Genomic DNA, 12398 nt, shown 5'->3' with positions numbered 1-12398 from the left:
TGCCTCGAAAATCCAGTTTTGTTAATATAAGGTTTCTAATACAAGAGACAATCCGGAACTGTCCTCTGGTCAACTGAGATTCAGCTGTGGCAGTAAGAGTATGTAACAGCCAATTCAGGACTATCAACATAAAATCTAATTTTTACTGCAGTTTGTCGCTATAACAGCAGCTAAAACTTGAGCTGTGACTAACACACTGATCAAGGATAGTGTAATGACCACTGGCCTAAAAGTGTGTTGTTTTCCATTTTAATAATAATAATAACACATTTTATTTCAAAGGCGCCTTTCTGGAACCTCAAGGTCACTGTACAAGATATAAAAACACAATGCGAGAAACAAGGTCAAAACACAGAATAAAATCATTTTAAAAAATACAAAAATTTTGTAGCCAAAGCTCATTATTAAGGCATGTTTTCCACTCAAACTCTAAGGGGAACCTTGGTAACTGACAGCAAGATGTCAGTGGCAGATCTATTATGTTTATGTTGCTTTAGTTGCTAGGTCAATTTGACTCAATTGTCCAGGCTATCCCACATTGTATATAAAACAGAATTAGAATTGAAGGGAAATTCTACTGTTCAGACTTGTTGTGCTCTCAAGCCAAAACTGAACTTTTTTTTTCGAGGTTATTTGCCGGGGACAGTGTTGATAAAAGAAGGTCTGAGACATTGAGGAATACAATTTTCACCCTTAGTGATCTGTGGCTAAACAGCCCTGTACACAAAATAACTGTGATGTGTATTTTGAGTTCGGTCGAAGCCCAACAGGCCCAATACTGGCAGCGCCCATTTTCGCCTTCTTTAAAAGTAGCCTAGATTTGGTTCTTTTTTTAGTTTTTTTGTAAAAAGTAACTCAAAGTTAATGTGTCCAAAAAAGTAGCTTAAATTGGAGCATTTTACAATTTAATTTGATCACAATTCGATTGTGTTTGAACACATATAGCACCAACCTTATTACATTATTACTTTGTAAAAACCTTCCTAGGTCAGAAGCACCTTTGTAGATGATCTAAAGCCCGGTGTACATTGTGCGATTTTCGGGCCGATTTTCCAGTCATGCGAGAATCTTTCGATCTGGCCGACTTTCAGCCTGATCGTGAGGATAACTAATTCTGCTTGCTAATCTACAGTAAACACCAATGTTCAGTACTGGCTTATTCTGTACTAACAGACATAGATAGAGGTCTTCAGCAACGCAGTCTGAGCTATCATCATCAACCAGTGTCTGGTCTTTATGTAAAAATGAGTAAAAAGCCATGATGCTGAAACACTTCAGATACCTCTCTTCTGTCTGTGCATGCTAGCCAAATGGAAGGTGTTTGTGCAGCTATGCTAATGTTTCAAGAAGCAAACATGACATGTCACAAGGTATCAGGCAGCCCACTGCGGATGTTTCAAAGGTTAGAGGGTGTCCGCTCCGTGGGGCTGGGGGCACCAATAGGGAGGGGGATGGGAGCTGACAGCAGGAGTCAGAGTCCAGGTGAGCTTAGCCAAAGCAGGCTGCAGGACACAAACACTTCATCATAGTCAAAGCACCCCTGCACATATTCATTAACTCACCTTTACACACGCACTTCTAAGCACGGAATTAGACATATATAACATTTCAAGCATAAAACCACATCTAGCTAGAGAGAAAATTTAAATTTTGGCATTTTGTATCCTGACAGACTCAAGCACAGCTGCTTTGTTGTTGAAAAAAAACATGTTGCATTTTTTTAAAACTATTCACATTCTAATACATAAAATATAGCAACATTTTGAAACTAAATATTAATTGCTTTGTCTGTCAAAATAACTCTATAGCAAGTATACTTCTGACAAATCACAGTTAAGATGGTACATTGGTTAGATTTAGATTTTTACAGTTTTCTAATTTCATGACTAAAGTCACCAATTTTCAATTCAATTCAATTCAATTCAATTCAATTCAATTTCAATTCAGTTTATTTATATAGCGCCAAATTCACAACACATGTCATCTCAAGGCACTTTACAGTCAACCAGATCATACAGTCAAATTGATACAAAGTTTTCTATCTAAGGAAAACCAGTTGATTGCATCGACTCATTGACTCAAATACAATCCCCCACACTAAGCATGCTTGTAGCGACAGTGGAGAGGAAAAACTCCCTTTTAACAGGAAGAAACCTCCAGCAGAACCAGGCTCAGTGTGAGCGGCCATCTGCCGAGGCAGATGGCCTCGGCAGATGGCCATCTTCTTTCTCTCTCTTCTAATATTGAAATATAAGACCTCAGCTTGTAAGAATCGTTGGGAAATGCCGTATTTAATGAATACCTCCTTGCATTGGTTTTACCATATAGCTTTGTTTTATTTATACTGCACTTAGCCTTGTGCAAGAACAAATAAAAATGCCTTACATTTTCCTTTTTGCATATTATTTTTTGAGTTTTCATTTGGCCTATAACAGAAAAAAAAACAAAAAATATAAAAATGCATCAAACAAAAAAGAAGCACAAGCCAGCTGAGAATACAACTAAATGAATGCCAGGGTCAAACTTAGGATTCAGTACTAGTACTATGACGAAAATCCTGTTCTTATAAGGGGAAGATATTTACAACGATTTGTCCAGTGAACAGGTGAAATAATTGCAAGCAAGCATAAAAATACATAAATTAACACCAAACACCACCACGCCTTGAGATTTAAAGCACTTTGTGAACCCAGAAAGCCTGTAATTTACCAGTCTAACAATTCATCCCTTATCACAAAAATTTAAACTCCAAAAGCTAAAATTCTGGCAGCAATCAGGGGGACTTTTCAATTTTTGATTAGTTCTGTCCACCATTGTTATTCTGATGTCCATGTGTCTAACAGCAACTCTGCTTTCCTAACCTCAAAGTGTTAAGTGCACCATAGTAATGTTGTTAACAAAAGTCAACCCATAAAAACTTCCTCTTTTTTTGATGTATACTGTTTCAGCTTGTAAATGTGATATAAATAGTGCCGCTTTCTGGTCCCCCAACAAATAGCTGTTTGCTCTCTTGAAGTTAAGATTGATTTATATTATTGTGGCAAAAAAAGGATTTTTTCGGAGAGGCTATTTTTGATAGATAAATTATAAGATGATCCACAGATTCTACATATTAGAACAAAATTTTTATTTTTCATCCTTACCTGTTGCCAGAAGATTTTACATAAATAGATGCATTGATCTACTACCACTCAATAAACAATTCCATAACAACAGGCTATGGCAAGCCATTTTGGTACTAGTTTTACTGAATATGTATTGCTGATATCTGGAAAAAAAAAAATTTTCTCCATCTAAATGACCATTTCAAACAAAATGTCATACTCCACATCTAGAATATACATTCTGGATGTCTAGAAATTTATTTCAGATCTCCATATTCTTAATATCGCTGGTCAGCATTTATATTATATTAACTATGAAAATTTTTTTTTCAGATATCATAAATACATTTTCAATCAAACTGATAAATGTCAGAACGACCACTTAAAATGTGTAAATATAATAGATATATAAAACTTAATTCTTACTAGTAAAAATTGTTTTGTTACTTTCTAAAATTCAGTTTATACTTCAAAATTTAATTTAGAAAAAAATATTACACCTATGTCTAGAAGTGTGATTTTGATCAGGAAGAATTTTTTTTTAGTGATCTACAAATGGAACAACAGAGTGGAATGCTTTTAAGACATCTAGAAACGGCCTACCACAGACCTCTTCATGTAAACTTACACATTAACTTGAGCAACAAGTTCTTCTTCTTCATCACCTTCCTCTCTTTTGTAGCTGTAACACAGTTTTTCTGTCTTATAAACACATTCTTTTTTTTTCTTGCATTTCTGCATTAAAATCTGTAGTTCTAGTGGGGTGAAATACGCACTTCCTGTTGCCCGTTGTCATGGTGACTTGTCGAATCAGTTCTCCGCTGATAATGGCTTTTCATACTTGTTGTGCACGCATTTAACTCTGAGTGGACCTAGTTATTGATTATTGATTGAACTAATTGATAGCACCCGTTATGAAACCTGGAAACTCAGAGTTCCTTACTTTTGGCTAGATCAATTTAGAGTTGCAGAGTTGACTTTGTGAAACGGACCCCAGCGCTCTGAGGAGACTGACGAGCTCCACCTTTGTAGACTACCCAGGTTCTCCACCAAGATCCTCTCAGGAAGCGATGCCTCAATCTCACTCACACACACACAGAGGAACCCTGACAGACCCTTATCTTCAACTAAACAATGGCCGTTTCTTCATTCACAAGAATGCGAGTATGGACTTCTGTCCTTGCTAAGTATGTTCTTGACAAGATCACAGGAAAGTATGGACTTGTAGAGAATGGGAGCATGCAGTATAAATATGGGTCATTTTTAACAGAGGTCAGCTTGTTGCCTCTGAACATCGCAACTTTTTTTTATGACGTGCTAAATCAGTAAATGGGCCATATACTGAAGCTTAAAAGTATAACATTCTCACCTCAAATGATCTTAAAACGTACTTTTATTGAACAATTGTAGCAGAAAAGATAACTTTTATGTTAATACTCTGAGCTCTTTGGGCACTCCACTGAAAACTGCTGCTGCCATGGTGCATGCTGGGACAACTGTCAATCTCGAGAACGGACAAGTCTGCTTTTATGCCTACTTGGTAAAGAGGGAGGGGCGAGAACAACATCTGGGGATTTTGTCCGTTCATGGTCTGCTGTTCTTGTGAACTGGAACAGTACTAGGGCTGAGGCTGATGAAGTTTCACCAGTACACAAGCATTTGAGAACACACAAGAACACATACTGACAAACGGCCAATATAATTTATCCATTTTTTTCTTTACCCTTTGTCATTTGGTGTTTATTGCACTTTTTCTGTAAGACCAGTCATAACAATGATGCCATATTAGTTGGTATTTCAAACGATTTGTGTTTTCCTCGATAAATAATACGTGTCAGAATAAAGAGTGCTAAAAAAAATAATAATATTCAGACATCAAAGGTCTGGGCTGTCACAGTTGCTAGGCAACTGAAGTTAGGCTAAGGGCGCTGGATTATTGCTGAAAGCTTGTCTGTCCCAATGTGCATTTTATCACTTCCAGCCCAGCAAACTTGGACTGGGCCCTTAGAAGGCTGCAGCCCCGCAATTGGACACAAAAGGGGACAGGAGGAGCAGAAAGGGAGATAAAAAAAAATAAAAAATCAGCCAATGTTGGAGGTAGTTGTGTAAATTAGTGAAGCAAGTTAATGTTTTCTCTTTCAGCTGCAGTGTGCAGCCAGCCTGCTCTGCATGCAGTGGGAGGCAGGTTTATGGATCCACTTACCCATCCCTTGGGAGCACAGAGTTTGGTGCTTTTATGTGTTGCCACCAAAGTCTCCATTGAAACAGAAAAAAAGTAGCTAGTTTTTGCTGTATTGAAATAAATGTGCTAGAGAGATGTGAAAAGTCACTGAATAAAGTAAAAAAAAAAAAGCTTTAAGTTGGCAACTCTGCTGTGCTGCATTAGATGTTGATTCCGGAAATTAGCAAAATTGACGTCTCATGATTGTTTCCCTGTGTATTTTCCTCATAAATATTTATGATTCTAATTTTCAGAAATTCCTTCTCTTTCTTATTTTATTTTATTTTATTAATAAAAGGTAAACAGATATCTTACTTAAAGGTATTTTGGAGGATTTCCGCGAATTTTTTCAAAGACCCACCCGCTCCTCCAAAAAAGTAAAAAAAAAAAAAAACTCCACTGGGTTTTGTTTCCAAATCTGAATATGTTTCACTTCCTCTAGACAAAGCTTTTTCAATTCACAATGTCAGAAATAGCGTTGAGTTAAAGGCTTAATAGAGTGGACAACAACAAGGCTTTGTTTTAGCTTAGAAACAAGGGGCATGTTTGGTTTCTTTGTAAACGCTGGTTTATGTTTAGAAACCAGGTCGTCAATGCCCTTTAGCCTGTAATACCCGAAACCTGTCTATGTCGCTGAAAGGAGGGTCATTGAAGGGAATTGTTGGCCTGGCTGAAAAGGCGATATGCCCTTTTGGGTGTGGAATCAGATTTTAGCTTTCAAAAACCTACAATTCAGGGATTGAGTTGATTCCTTCTCACTATCATCAAAACTCCCATCCTATTACAGGGGAAAAGAGCGCCTCGCCTCTTAAGCCAGGCCAATGATTCCCTTTAATGAGGGAATCATTAAGAGGATCACTATTTTACTATGTCTGTTTTTTTCTCCTGAAGTTATTTCATTTCAAGGAGACTGATAAACTGCTGTTTTCTGTCCATCGTTGTTTTTGCAAGACTAAAAGAAGAACTCTACTTTGTCCGGTTTCTGTCCTCCTGAATTCCTTTTATGGGTAAATTAATGTTTCTTCATTGTTTTTGCACGAGTCTGTCCGCTTGATATATACGCAATGTACAATAGAGACTGAGACGGGAGTGGATTTTCACTCCTGTCCCGTCCCACTCCCACAGAAAAAAAAAAAGAGTAGAAATCTAAATCCTGTCCCGTCCCACTCCTGGTGAAATTACTCCCACTCCCATCCCGCTCCCATTCAGAATGACTCCTGCTCCTGCACCACTCCCATTCTTGTTGTCTTCAATAAGATTTCTGCCAATACATTGAATCTGAATTTCTATGAAGGGTCAGTTAAGTTCCTGTTTTTGAGCGTGGGTGAAAAACTCAGAGCGGAAGCACTGTTGGTTTTTGGGTCGTGTAGATTTTTTGACTCGCATTATAGTGTAGGCTTCAAGGAAAAAAACTACAAAATGTCGGCGCTAGTACTGGATTTTTTTTCTTTCTATTTTATTTTATTTTTTGGCATCAATCCTAGTTTTTTTTTAGTTACTATTGGTTAGCTCCCGCTCCCGTCTGCTCCCGTTAATGTTTAATCCTTCACCGTCCCAATCACATGATAGTTACTAATACTGACTCCCACGGGAATCCCGTGGGATTCCCGTAAAAATGTCAGTCTATAAAGTACAACTCCAAAACTGACTGTTTTCCCGTGTGATTAACAGATTTCATTTTGTATTTGCCCCCAAAGCAGATGTGCATTACTCTGTAACCATGTCTCTCTTCCTGTCAGACACATGAAATTCTCTTGAATTGCTGCGTCGTCTGACTGAGACCAATCTCGGGTCTACCTCAGTCAGACCTATGCAACACTTCTTGAGTAAAATCTTGTCGGGTGTAATCATCCCCATTGACTTTCAATGAGTGCTAAACGACGTGACCTCATCCACACAATTTTCTGTTGGATCAGAGGACAAATCTGATTTGGTGTTTTCAGGCTTTGTTTTCCACATTAACAGAGAGATCTGCAAAAAGGAATGCAATAGTGTATAGTTGGTATAGAATTTAGGAAAATAAAAAGGTCAACAGCTGTAAAAAGTCCTATTGTTTCCCATCCCATTTGGTCCGCTGATTGAATTTCAAGCCTTCTTGAATCTGTTTTCCTTGAGCACTCTTGCTATTGAAATGGAGCTCTCCTCTCCATAGCACTTGTGCCCATGTGGGAGTAGATCAAACTAGAGTGAATATTTAGTGCAATCCTAGCATTTTCTTGGATAAACAATGTCTTATAAACTTTCATTTTATACTTACTGAACTTGTACATTGCCCCAAACTAGATTTTCTTTTAAATATCCAAGTGGTTTTACTCTGTTGAATTAGAAAAAAATGATAGAATTTGAGTTCCTCTTCTCTTTATTTCTCAGAGACATGTAACACCTCCAGTGTATATCCTTGTTCACTAATATTTACAGTGTTGCTAAACAACATTGAAAACTGCTTAAAAACAAGGTGGTTGTTTTTTTTTTTTTTTTTCGTTTTTTTTTTTTTTTTACAATAAACTGAACTTAAGAGGCACAACCTCTATCATAGAGTCCATTTATGGAGCACTTCAAATCTGGAGTAGCTAAACTGCAGATATCACAAGAAATTCTTAAAACAACAAAGTCAAACAAAGCTGAGCTTATATGAAGCACTGTGCTAGTGACAATAAAAGGGAAAAAGAAAAATTGTGTCGAGTAGTACAACACATTGGATTTATTGAGGGATCCACTTTTAGATGTACTGCTCAGCAAATTCTTTATTTTTACATCCATGGATTAAATGTACATAGAATACAAAAAGGAATTATCCATTTTGAAATATAAAAGGAAAGATAGCATCAACTGAAAATACCTATTTTCCTTGACCCTTCCTACCATCTCACACACACACACACACACCCACAAAAAGACTTGCATCCACTTTCCTTTTTAAGAGCTGGTGCAGCGAGTCGAGGGAGGGATCTTTCCAGTAGGAGCTCAGGACACGTGTGCTTGACCTTCACGCAGCAAACCCATCATGTGTGTTATTACCAAGGTCACAGTTCCTGATGTCTCTGTTCCTCTCTTCTCCTCCAGAACAACATCCAAATTTAATTGCTGCCATTCAATTTTAATGATATGCTGTATTGTCCCCTAAGTGCTAAAATAAAACATATTATAGGAAAAACATTGTAGCTAAAATATTTGGATGTATAAATTTGACCTCTAGAAAACATCTAGTTACTGCTGTGCCATTATTTTAATGTTGCTTTTAGTCAATAAAAGATGTCACATGCTAAATAAGATGTCCATTACATTTACAGCCCTGTTACTTTTATCTTTGAACAAGCAAAACCTGCAATTTTTAGCTGATTATAAAGTACCTATTCAAGACCAGAGAAAAAGGGGGTTATTTTTTAAGTAGCTGTCAGTTTGAGGACAACACACACACACCCCTCTCAAAATTCAGGCTGAGCAACTAAGCTGTTCCATAATTTCATGCAGGATTTGGAGAGTATTACCATGAGTCACATGAGATGTGAGTAAGCAGTGGAATTGGAGCATTCGTAAATAAATAGAACATAACTTCTGGTGTCCACAAAAGCAGTTTTCATATAAGAAGTGTATGCAAATAGATGGATTTGTTTAATGCAAATGTCATAAACATCTATAGTTTCTTCTTGGAAGATCACAATATTGTTTTTCTCTGCTCAGAAGAGTTTGCCACTTTTATAGGCAACCTGTAATAAAGAGAACTGAAGATGGGCATAGGAAGCTAAAGAAGTCCTGCAAGGTTTTTTTCAAGGCTACAGATTGGGATGCACTGTGTAGTGGCACATGGAGAGGACACCAATGAAATTTCCGTGTGACTACATAAACTTAGGTGTAGATAGACGCATTCCTACCAGAACAGTAAAATATGCTTCTTCAGTATTAAACCCTGGATCGCCAGTGACCTGAGGGAACTGCTAAAAAAAGCCCCTTCAGTAAAGGAGAAAAATAATTATTGAAGATTATACAGAAGCAACTTAAACTCAGGATACTGTATGAGAAAGCAAGGGTCATACAGAAGAAGATGTAAGCAAGCTCCAAGAGGACAATATAAGACGTGTGGTCAGGGACGAAGAAGATCACAAGCAAAAGGAGCTTCAGAAAGAGGAAAGTCTGGACAGAGGCAATGAAGTAATTATATTCGTTAATAGATTCAGAAACAAGATCAGGACCTTTTCCTCCTGCCCTTTGCCAAACGGATATCCCACCCTTCTAATACCCAAAGCTTCCCTCTCAAACCTTAAAACCTTTGTCTTTTAAATCTCCCATAGACCCTCCTGCTTCTATGCTATTGTTCACAACCAAATGTTACGATGGTGCTGACCCCATCTTCTGAACAAAACAAGGTAGATTATCATAGATTTCACCAAAAAACCCCAGAAACAAGTCCTGTTAACATCATGGGCGAAAAATTGGAGGTAGTGGAGGAGTATAACTGGTATTCACCTGAAAAACAAAATGTGAAGCTGTTTACAAGAAGGAACAGAGCAGACTGTACTTCTTAAGAAAGCCTAGGTGTCTTAATGTTGGCAACAAGATGCTGCAGATCTTCTATAAATCTGTTGTGGAGAGTGTGTTGTCTTCTGCCATTATCTGCTGGGGTAACAGCAACTAACTTACAAAAGCTCAACAAGCTGATACAGAATATCAGCTCTGTTCTATGAACTCCTCTGGAATCTCTGGAGATTATTTCAAGAAGAAGAATGCTTCATAAAGGGAAAAAGATCATGAACAAAAGTGGGTGTCCTTCAGGCATCTCCAGACTAGCTTTAAGACAGACTGCTACAGAAGATCCTTCTTGCCAAAAGTCAATGTTGTGCCAGTTCATAATTAAAAAGAACAAGCATCAAAGTTCAGTTCACACAGCTGAAAATGAACTTGCTCTCCTTCATAGTTCCCTTTTCAAAAATTAACTAAGTTCTCCAACCTATAAATCAACTAGTTGAAGTTCATTTGGTAAAATAAAGCCACAGTCCTACACAATAGAACCTCATATTTCACCCCTTAAATGTTTAATCATGATATACTTAAAAAAAATTGGAAAATATATGATGCGTTCAAGTTTTACGGTATGTGCAGTTAAGTTTTTATTTATCCCAATTACACAGTACTTCAGAAACATACACCTGCATTCAGGTTCTGCTGTATCAAAAATTATTTCTTACATTCCTTTATTAGCGGATATATCCCAAGATAGCTCGGATGCTTTAACTAGATTTGTGTCGCTTTAAATTTGAAGTGGAAATGGACTTGTTTGTTAAGTCACGGTGGGCACAGTTTGCATAAAAATGTGAATTTTCTTTCTGTCTGAGTCTTCCTTTGTTCATAAAACGTTGCCAAGTGCTCTCCAAAACTGGCTTTAGAAATACCAGCAGTTGAGTCTGATTCGCACACACTAATGCTAGCAGTAGACATGCTGGTCTGTAATGCTGTTTGCTGTTTACAGCTTTTTGCTGTAATACGTGCCGCAAAAATTTATGAAAAGTGTCATCAATTTAATGCAAGTGTGAGTTGTGTGTGTCCCTCATTATTTTCAGAGCGAACGTCGCTCTCGTTCACATTCATGACTTAAAAATAAGTCTGTTCGGTTCAAAGTTCACTAAAAATATGAACGTATTCGCTGAATGACGTTCATTTAACGTGTTCTTGCGAAACACTGCCTACAGCCATCAACACCTATAAGAACTCCTTGAAATGAAATAATACAACATAAGTAATAATAGAAAGCAATTGTGTGACAAGGTGTTTAACTCTTCCTGTTTAAGTGTTTCTAAGTGTGAAAAAGTTTTTAAGGTTTTTGTTATTCAAGAGAAAAAATATCTAAACCTGCATGTATGGCTCTGTGTGAACAGTGATTGCCTCCTCAACCTTATAACCTTTTGGGCCATCCTTTACATCAACATCTGCCATAATTGCTTTAAGGAGGAATTTTGTCCCTCTCTTCTTTGCAGAATTATTGCATTTTAGTCACAGTGGATGCTTTTCACATATGAACAGCATTTTTAAAGTCACACCACAGTGTCAGGGGTCCGTTTCATAAAGCAGGTTTAAGAAACTCAGATTAAAATCGTCAACTCTAAATTGATTTGGCCTAAAGTCAGTTTTCGGTTTTACAACAGCTTCTATGAATTCATTCAATCAACTCCAAGTAGAACCACTCAGAGTTTCGCATATACGTAACAAGTATGAAAAACCTTTATCAGTGGAGCCCTGATTCGACAAGTCACCATGACAACAGGCAACAGGAAATGCCTATTTCACCCCACTGGAACTAGAGATTTCAATGAGGAAATAATATAAAATACGCCATCTTCCTAAATAATAAGAAATAATATAAAATACGCCATCTTCCTAAATAATAAGAAATAATATAAAATACGCCAACTATAATAATAATATAAAATACGTTGTTTTTTGTAGATGCCCAAGCTATTGCTTCATGTTTACATTCTTTAGAGATCATGCCCTACGTTTTAGCAGAAGTAGTTCAGCTAAGGTCCCCCTCTGTACCAGAAAAATGGCACAGATAAACAGAACACAAACTTATCGTAACTTTTTATGAAAAAAGTAAACATTATTTTGAATTCATAAAATGTTAGCCTTCTCGCTCCTAATTCTGTTGGTTCAACAGTACGAACACTGTAGTGGCTAGGAAAAGAATTCTAGATTCCTATACCGATTCCAGACAGCCTTTAGGTCATACTTCTTTATGCAAAGAGAAAGCACAATTATGATGCTGGTTGTAACCGGAACTACAGCTGTCTGAAAAAAATGTACAAAAAATGCAAGTTACACAAATGTAGCTAACGGCTCTCCAGATTAAAACATATGAGGGTGTGTACATTTGCACGTGTTGCATGGTAATGAGAATGAGTGGTATTTCCAGATCCATTTTGCAGTGAGCAATAAATCCTGAGTGACAACCTGTCTAATGAACCAATAAATATAAAATCTACTCCCTTAGTGATTGTTTTCAGTGCAGGAAGAGTCAAAAACTCATAGTTTATGGAAAATTCTCTTACATCCTCCGCACAAAAGAAGCCAGCCCTACCCCT

This window comes from Cyprinodon tularosa, unplaced genomic scaffold (genome assembly GCF_016077235.1).
Source record: "Cyprinodon tularosa strain WSP-4 unplaced genomic scaffold, ASM1607723v1 ctg1200, whole genome shotgun sequence".
Lineage (NCBI taxonomy): Eukaryota > Metazoa > Chordata > Actinopteri > Cyprinodontiformes > Cyprinodontidae > Cyprinodon > Cyprinodon tularosa.
Note: the sequence above shows the minus strand (reverse complement) of the source record.